Raw genomic sequence first — 9303 nt, 5'->3', positions numbered from 1 at the left:
AACTGTCACTAGAGATCAACTAATATTATTATTATTACTATTATTTATTTATTGCCTGTAAGGACTGCAGTTCCATCATAAACATAAAGCTTAAATTGTGCCCCAATCTGCATATTTACATTTTGCGAACTGAAATCGGCTGTTTTGCTTTGTAATAACAGCTTACATAAGATGTGCAGGAGATGACATTGCTGCTTGTATGCAAAGTCAATTCAATTCATCTCAATTTCAAGTAATAGCCCAAGAAAAAAAATGGTGAACAAAATACAGAAATTCTCAAAGATTATGTAAAAAACGGGCTTTAATATAAACTTCACTGGAAATGTTATTTATAATTTTACTGTTTTTCTTATTATTTGATAATCATTAGTCATTGAATCATCAGTCAATCATCATTGTGTGAACTACTTTATTACCTTTGATCATTGATTATTTTTCATGTATTTTTTTCCTTTGCACTAAAACAGAACTTTTCTTCATGTGCAAAGTTGTGTGAAGTTAGTACCAACTACTTTTAAGTAGTTATCAACTACAGGCTAACTTTCTATAAACTCCTCAGCTAAATACAAAGGTGGACTATCCAATGGACTATGATCAGGTTGCTACAAATCAGTTATGCCTGTTGATCCACTATGAAATCCATTATTTCAGCAGTTGCTTGTTTCCCTGACTAATAAAAATCACAATGGCATGATTAATGGAAGAAAGTTTGTATTACCAGTTGGTCTGAACAAACTACAACTATCATAGCAATAAGCCTGTAATAACATTACTACTGATGGTTTCCAACAGTAGAATACAGAGGAGGTGAGGAGTCTTTGGTGTGGTTGGCTGTGCTGAAATGTACATGAGGCGTGGAGTACAAAACATCTGCATGGCCACAGGGGGCGCTGTTGGTGGCAGCAATCTTACTCAAGTTCTCTTCACTCTGGAAGATACAAATCAGTCTTTAGAAACTATTTTCTAAACAAATTAAATTGTACAGATACACAAAGATTCAAATTTATATAGCACAAATTCACATTTCTTTTTTTCACAGTTTACATCATTTAAAAAAAGGGGGTTACACCCAGCTGTGCCTTGTTAGTAAAAAAAAAAAAAAGGGGGGAGAAAAAGGAAAATAAGAAAAGAAAAAGAAAATAGGTAGAAATCACAGAAATAGATACCATAATGATGCAAAAACAAATTGCAGCAACACAAAGTGCTTCTTATGAAATCATCCTGAATCCTTGACTGTAAGAGGACCATGATCTTTATATTGATGGATGATTCCACAGTTCCCACTACCTGATAAAATCCAAAAATACTCTGGCATGAAACCTGAAAAATCAAGTACTTACTTTGTTCTGAGGACAGGTGACAAGGCTGTAGTCATCTGTGCTTTCAACTCTGTTTCCTTGGGGGCATTTGGCAGTGGTGTAAATTGAAAATACTCCTTCAGGAGGTAAATTGCTCAATCTGTCCCCCTCTGATCTCTTCATACAACTGACGTTGTAATGTCAGGAGGCTCTGTTTCCACAGGAGGCCCTGAAGAACATGCAAAAAGTAAACATCTGTCTTTAATATGCTGCTCCAACGCTGTTTAAAAAAACCTAAGGGAACACTTTAAAAACACATCAGATGTCAATTAATCTCATTTGGCAAATGTCAGTCAGGCTCCACGGTGCCAGGTAATGAACAGAGGGCCCACTAAAGTACATTGGCAACTCAGGCCACCCTCATGAAGTCTTTTTCTGATTATTTAGTCAGAGACCTTCACACTAGTACACCTTTTGGAGGTCATTTTGCACAAAGTAGCAAATACCAGCCCTGCTGATGTTGCTGAGTAAGGTCCAGGTATCACCTCATTCTACCAGTAGTGACACTGACATTAGTCAAAAATACAGAAGAAAAAAGATGGGGAAGGTAAAATTGTCAGTGGTCTCCAGTTGTAAAACGATTCCTGTTTGGGGGGTTGCCTCATTGTTGTCATAAATTCATTAACACTAAAGGAGCTCAAAGATTATTATCCTGATTAAAATTTTTCACTCATTATTCTAATAAGAAACTGCAAAGATTACTGACTTCACAACTGTCAGGAGTTCAATAACTTGCTGTGACTAGTCACGGTTCTGAATCCTAAATGAACATCTGGTCGTGTGGTTAAAAATAGAGAGGTATAGATAGATGTTAGAGTTGCATTCACTGCCACAGCAAAGTCACAAGCCATGAAGCTGCCACATCTGGCTGCACCTCAGATGTTGAGCCTGGCAGGTAAATAATCAACTAACAGTGCATATTATGTTAGCGCGATCTGCCTTATTACAAAACCTGCCATTACTGTGCATTTAGGTGACCATGATGAGAGAGACAGACAGAGTCTGGCTGGCAGTTCTCGCTGCAGTCTACCGTTATTGTCTCCTTTTAGTCCAGGATAGACGAATGTCACCGAGCAGTGACTAAGTTTGTGGTCAAAGGCTTGCACCCATTTGCCACAACAGATGCCCCCAATTTTCAGTAAGTGTTTAATTGTAGGCAGGGACATTACTGGATATTCTTGTGTAATTGCTACAGAATAATTTATGTTGTACTTTGTTATTGCTACAGAAGAATATTTATTTTATTAATATTTTACATTTACAATTTTTTTTTTCTGGGGACCCTGTGACACCCCATTGAAGAGCCGTAGGCTGTGGATCTCTTAAGATCTCACTGTTGGGTTTGTAAGGCCATGTTACCTCTAAATTTCTATCTTGTTCTAAGCTAATCGACCTTAGTGTTCTCCTTTTTTAAAAATAAGAATCGATAAGAGAATCGATAAAGAACCGAATCGTTAAACAGAATCGAAAATGGAATCGGAATCGTGAAAATCTTATCAATTCCCATCTCTAGGAGTGAGGCAGGATCAAGACAGTAGTGTATCCCAGATGTGTTCAGAGCAATTATGCTTTGGTTTTAGCTAATTGCTGTTTAACGCTAGGGTGGCTCAGCTAAGTTTTACATGGATCAAAGCTACAGTTTATATTTTGTGTGCTGTTAACACCTTTGTTGTGCTTACCTAACATTTACACAACATGATGATGATTTTTTCTTTAGCACACAGGACAATATTGTTTCCTAGACAATCTTTGTCATTCAGTGTACAAGGAATTATTTTTTGTTGCAGTTAAACAACAACATGAAAATATAAAAACTATTGTGGCAGCACAGGGGTTTAAAAAGAGTGATTCAGTACTTTGTCCTTTAAACTCACTGTTGTCACGATAGCTAGGGCAGCCAAAGGTTGCCAACAACACCACCTTTGGGATTCCATCCAAGGAAATCAGTAGAAACACCATTTAGGTACACAGGTTTGTTCCACTAAAATGAGGCAGAAGACATGAGTTCACAATTCAAAATGTAAATTTATTTCACAGGGAAAAAAATTATTTTAACACTCTACACATTAAATCATACCTCATGTCAATGCCACTGTTTACATGCAGCCGACCAAACAGAGAGCGACAACAGATGCCAGGAAATTCGACCATGAATAAGCATAGACAGGGAGGTGATAGAGCATCCTTATATATACAGTACCCCTGCAGGCAATGACATATTAATTAAGACTAAGCTTAAACCATCCTGCTACACAATGTTAAAATATATTAGCAATGAAAAACTCTAAGTGTAATGGTATCCTCCTGAAAACCATCCTATTCATTTATGTCCTCCATAATGGACATTAGTTTTTTTGGTCTATATCTTTTGACTTATTTGAGCTACCCTGCGTGGTCCTGGTGTACTAAATAGAGCAAATCCTGGGCTTTCTATTTATATCTCATGTGTTTGGGTGGGCTCTTTTACCTCTAGAGAGGAAGGAAATAACAAAAAATGTTCTATGGGAAGGTTCCTTTTTCCTCTAAGAATATGGAAATATGGTATCCAGTATGAGCAGTACAGCAGTCTGATGACCTGGAGTGAAAGGCTAGTGCACCTAATGCTACAGAACCTCTTTCCAGAGGCCAGCAGCCAGAAGAATACATGGTGGGGCTATGAGGAGTAACTGATGATGTTTCTTGCTCAAGACAAGGGTCGTGTCCAGATTCATGGGCTGCATCCTCCTGAGGCCGCATTTGTAGACCGATTACGTCACAGCGACGCGCTGAAGGCTGTCCAAATTCGTAGACTCCTCCGAATGCAGCCGACAAATGCGTCCTCCTTTTCCCCGAATTTCAAGGATGGGTCGGGTGTGTCCTTCGTGGCCTACCATATCCCAGAATTCATAGCGCGGCCCAGCCAAACTCCAGTTTCCAACAATGGCGGCCGCTACTAAGTTTTAAAATTACTCTTACTAAGCTTTCTGGGTCACAAAATAAACTTTTAACATATTTTCAGGCGAGAAAGTAGCTGTGTAAACTTCAAATACCTGCTCAATTTATCAAGACATCTCATATTTGCAAAAGTGCTCCAACCTTTTCAGAGACGTCTCTTACCCACCAGCTCCATAGCTGACTGGGAGGTCAAGACTCACAAGAGCCGGTGAGAACAGTGGACATTTTAAGGCCCCCGCGGTCTTTCGCTAGTCAGGTTAAACATGATATATAAGTCACTTAGATAACTTAAAAATGTTATTCTTTGTTTTTTCTCAGTGTTTTATTTGCTCCTAAGTAAATCGGTTTGGCAGAGATTAATAGATATGAATGTTCCCTTATTATTGTGGCATAATTACTTCTATCCACAATAAATAAATTAAACAAGTAAGTCAAGCTGTCCTACCTTTACTTTAGTTTAGTTATAGTTTTCACACAGCTGAATAAACCTCAAACAGAAAACTGATTAAACAGAAGTGTGAGATGGTAGAGAATTTTTTCAGTGTCCTGTTATATTTTAGGGAGAAAGGAGCAGACGGCTGAGTTTATTAAACTCCACTGGTAATGCACATCTGAAGCCTAGACCATCCAAATTCACAGCCACTCACTTTCAGCCTACCCGGCCTTCGAAGGACTGCCCTATGTGGACTGAACAGGGTTTAGTCTCGACAACCTGTGAGAGATGCTTACGGAAGAAGACAATAAAAAAAAATCCCATCACACATACCTTGTGTCAATCAATCAGAAAGTAAGAAAGAAGAAAATAAAACATTTAAAGTACACAAACCTGAGCTGCCATCCGGGAGGGGCAAAACGGGCCTTTATGGCCTTACTATCGTCTTCTCTATCTTCTTTCTTACTTATTTGTTCAATTTATTTAATTTTGAACATTACTTTCTCCATGTGTGGAGCTAAGCCGGAGCTGCAGCATGCAAATACCATGTGGACTAGCAAAAGAGGAGTCGGGTGGAGACCCAAACTGCAAACAACTGTACCATCCATGGTTCACCACCAGATGGTGCAAAAAAGCAAGATCTGGGCATACAGTTCACCAATGCATTAAATGCAAAAGATCGTTACATTGTTCTTCTGTTTGTAACCACTGTCTGTTTTTAACGAAAGATTTAGATTTTTTACTTTAATACAGCCTCTGAGTGACCCCTATTAATGTCCTTTTCCTCTGCCAATTTGTTAAATTTGTCACAGTTGTTTTAATTTTAACAACACAGCCTTCCCACAGCATACCTGCACCGTCTCATTGAAAGACAAAAGGCAAGTAAGAAATATCCTTAGCCCACTTATTTTGAAATAGAAAAAATGTATTTACTGTATGTTCTACAACATTTTTGTATGCTTATACAGAATGCTGTATGTTGGGTCTGTGTTTCCACAAGCCCCGCTAGTTTAGAGACGTATTCATCATGAAGAACACAAGACATAACAGAACATCTTCAACCGGTTCTTCACTCGCTAACGAGGGAAGTTTTGGTCAAGAACCAGAGCTTGAAGCTCAAATCCTTCAATGAGCAGCTTCCCTCTCAGCTATTTATTGACAAACTGTTACAGTACACATCACAGCACAAGCACCTCCCCTCATAAGACCCCTCTTGGTTACAAAGACAAGGCACTATGTGTGTGTGTGTGTGTGTGTGTGTGTGACCTCCTGCTCACCAAAAGGATCATAAAAGCAGGAAGCTTACAACACAAGAAACAGACCTTCCAGATAGAATGTATCTGGCTGGAGAGGTGGTCAGGACCAAAGGAATGGCTTTGATCCTACTGCTTGAACCAAGACTGTACAAATTTAAGAAACACAATGACACATTCAACAATTAGACTTAACTGTTTTATCCTAGTGATTTATTCAATACATGAGGGTTTTGGGGGGGAGGGTGGGGGGGGTTGTTATTGTATATTTTCCAGTTTTTTCTTTAACAGGTCCATGTACTGACTAGCCATTAATAACTGAGATATAAAATTATACATTTGACACCCCTGCTCTAGGTTAGATTAGTTTGTAGACACATAATATCTCTTCGGAAACAAGGTTGTCAGTGGAGGATGAAAACTTTAAGGTCTTTAGCCCATTTTTTTTTTCTATCGCTCAGGTGCTAGAAAGTATCTTTGACATATTAATGTGAATTGTGAACTCATCCTTCTTTCCTTGGCAGCTCTACAACAGATTATGAACTGTCAGTCTTGTTTTGTAATTGAAAAGCTTATCAGCCAGCTCATGAGGTGTTGTGTGCCTATAGGTTGGCTGTTTTGTATGTCATACAACTGTAGTCCATAGTTCAATGTCACTTGTTCAAGAGAACATGTCTGCTCTTTATGGTAAACACCACTGCTGTGTGATGGAGTATTGAGTATTGTAAAGCTGGGTTTTTCTAAACCAGTTTCGTCTTTGTCAGGTGGTGTGTACTCTACAGTTTGGACATTGAATGAGGTGTCCTTCCCTTTTAGGAGCTAAACCACCTAACAATGTACGTGTAATGATCTCATCGTCTTTCCACTTGTACAACCCTCAGTCAAATAAACAGTAAAACGAAACTAATCTGGATTAACGCCTGTGTTTACAGATGACTTTGAGAGTTAGACAGAGGTGGAAATGCCAGAGAGAACTGGATTAACTCCTACGCAATTCTGACAGTGATGGTGAACAAAGCGCATTGAAAATGATGATGACTGTGCACCTGTTTAACGGGCAAAGTAAGAAAAGTCCTCTTGGGGAGTATTTAAAAGACCAAATACAAACATCTCAAAGAATCGCAAAGACAATGGTATGGTTTATAAAGGCCAGACTTACACTGTCAATATTAATGCTCTGATTTGTGACGCGCCATCTGAAATGTTTTAAAGGTCATACTCCATATAAGAGTTGTGAAAGATAATCAATCAGAGATGATCGTGTTGATGGAAGAATAGTTTTCAGGGAACAGGAATGCACTTCTCAAACAGATGAGGGTTTTTCATAGTGGAGTACAGTAACCAAGAAACTGGTATCAGCCCCTGGAATTCTTTGTGTTAGCTCATTTGTCTTAGATTATATGCACATAATAACCACAGGCTCTGTGGTCGGCATGAAGCTGGACACTCTGGTGACAGTGGCAGAGAAAAGGACATTAAAGAAACTGCTGGACATTATGGACAATGCTGGGCATCCTCTGCACACAGTCATAAACAATCAGAGCAGCCTATTAAGCGACAGGTTGCTTCTCCCAAAGTCAAAAACCAACAGACTTAAAAATTCCTTTGTCCCACACGCCATCAGACTGTTTAACTCCTCACTGGAGGGGACAGGGAGGGGAAACAGGGTCAAGGGAGGGCGGGAACCACTGAGCTGTAGTGCTTATTTACACTCAATATTTTTTTCTTATATTCGACTGTGCAATAATCACTGTGCAATATACTCACTCAAATGTTCAATCCTATTTATCCATATTATATGTTCTGTATTTATATATGTGTATATATGGTATATTTATGCTTATATCCTTACTCTCATTCCGCTTCTGTCGGTGCTGTGCTACTGGAAACTGAATTTCCCGGAGGAACCCATCCGAGGGATTAATAAAGTTTCATCTAATCTAATCTATTGTTTGCTTGGGAATAGTTAGGCACCTGTTTATTTACTTAACTAGTGGCCCAAAAGTCGTTGTTGTTTATCTATGAGGCAAAAAAATTGAATTTCTCATTAAGTAATTGCAGGAAAAGGGAAGATGCCAAATGAATTTGCTCAACAAATGAGGGTTTTACACGAAATAGGTGGAAAGCCACTGAATTATGTCGTTTTTTGCTATACACAGGTCCTGTGGTATTGAAAACTGTTGTCCCCCGAAAGGTGCAAACATTTCTTGTCCTTGACTGTATCCATGTCAATAATGCTAGAGTCAGATGAGTGGATTTGAAATGCTTATCGTCAAACTTTTTTTCATGTGCTGTGGTGACCTGGCAAGACCTTTCCTATATACAGTGTACATGGAGTAATTCATCTCCATGAGGATGCCAGCCACTTAAACTGTTCCTTAAATGGCATTTCCTGATTCCTATTTGAAAACTACCTGCAACAAATCAATAAACATGTGAGGAGTGTGAGAAACCCCCTGGAACAAGTAACCAGGTGTTTGATACCCAAATACACCCGAAAGTGCTTGATTCTGTTAAAGAAAGGGACAGTTGTTTTCTTTTGAGCAAAACAGCTTTTGTTTTGCTCAAGAGAAAAATGCAGATGGCCCTTTTGCTTGTGAAATTCTGTGCCAGCATCACACTTCACCATTATTTCACCAACCATGTGGTTCTGGACATTTGAATAGAGTGTGCATAGGAAATGGTCATGTCAGGATGAAAAACTACTGTCAGGATGAAAGATGCACTACTGCTTGACAGGGATCTGTTCCGTAGGGTGGCCTGCCTCCCACAAGAAGCTGGTGGTTTTGTCCTCCAGGGATCATCAACTGATCGTCTTTTCCATCTGTCTGTTTTCTGTATCTTTCATTGTGACTCCTGCATGTCCTTTCTCACTACATCCATAAACCTCCCAGGGCCTCTGTGTCTTTCCTCTTGCCACAATATCCTACCCCCACTCTAACCCTCATTGCTCTTCTCTGCATGCCCAGACTCTCTCAACCTCTCCCCTTTTACTTGATCCATTAGCTAAACCTGTACTGCCTCTCTAATGTACAGGGAGTGCAGAATTATTAGGCAAGTTGTATTTTTGAGGAATAATTTTATTATTGAACAACAACCATGTTCTTAATGAACCCACAAAACTCATTAATATCAAAGCTGAATGTTTTTGGAAGTAGTTTTTAGTTTGTTTTTAGTTTTAGCTATTTTAGGGGGATATCTGTGTGTGCAGGTGACTATTACTGTGCATAATTATTAGGCAACTTAACAAAAAACAAATATATACCCATTTCAATTATTTATTTTTACCAGTGAAACCAATATAACATCTCCACATTCACAAATA

At 38.9% G+C, this 9303-nt stretch overlaps 1 long non-coding RNA gene across 1 annotated transcript; it reads right to left on the bottom strand.

Moving 5' to 3' along the window:
• Positions 1-10: 10 nt before the first annotated feature.
• LOC146364938 (uncharacterized) lies at positions 11-3868 on the bottom strand. Its single transcript, XR_014798865.1, has 3 exons — positions 3215-3868; positions 1341-1527; positions 11-928 (listed from the first exon to the last, which is right to left on the bottom strand). It is a non-coding gene; the product is annotated as an uncharacterized LOC146364938 (long non-coding RNA).
• Between the last annotated feature and the right edge of the window lie 5435 nt (positions 3869-9303).

This window comes from Perissodus microlepis, chromosome 20, assembly GCF_051167445.1.
Source record: "Perissodus microlepis isolate ML-2025 ecotype Zambia chromosome 20, ASM5116744v1, whole genome shotgun sequence".
Classification (NCBI taxonomy): domain Eukaryota; kingdom Metazoa; phylum Chordata; class Actinopteri; order Cichliformes; family Cichlidae; genus Perissodus; species Perissodus microlepis.
This window is presented reverse-complemented; position numbering and strand designations above follow the sequence as displayed.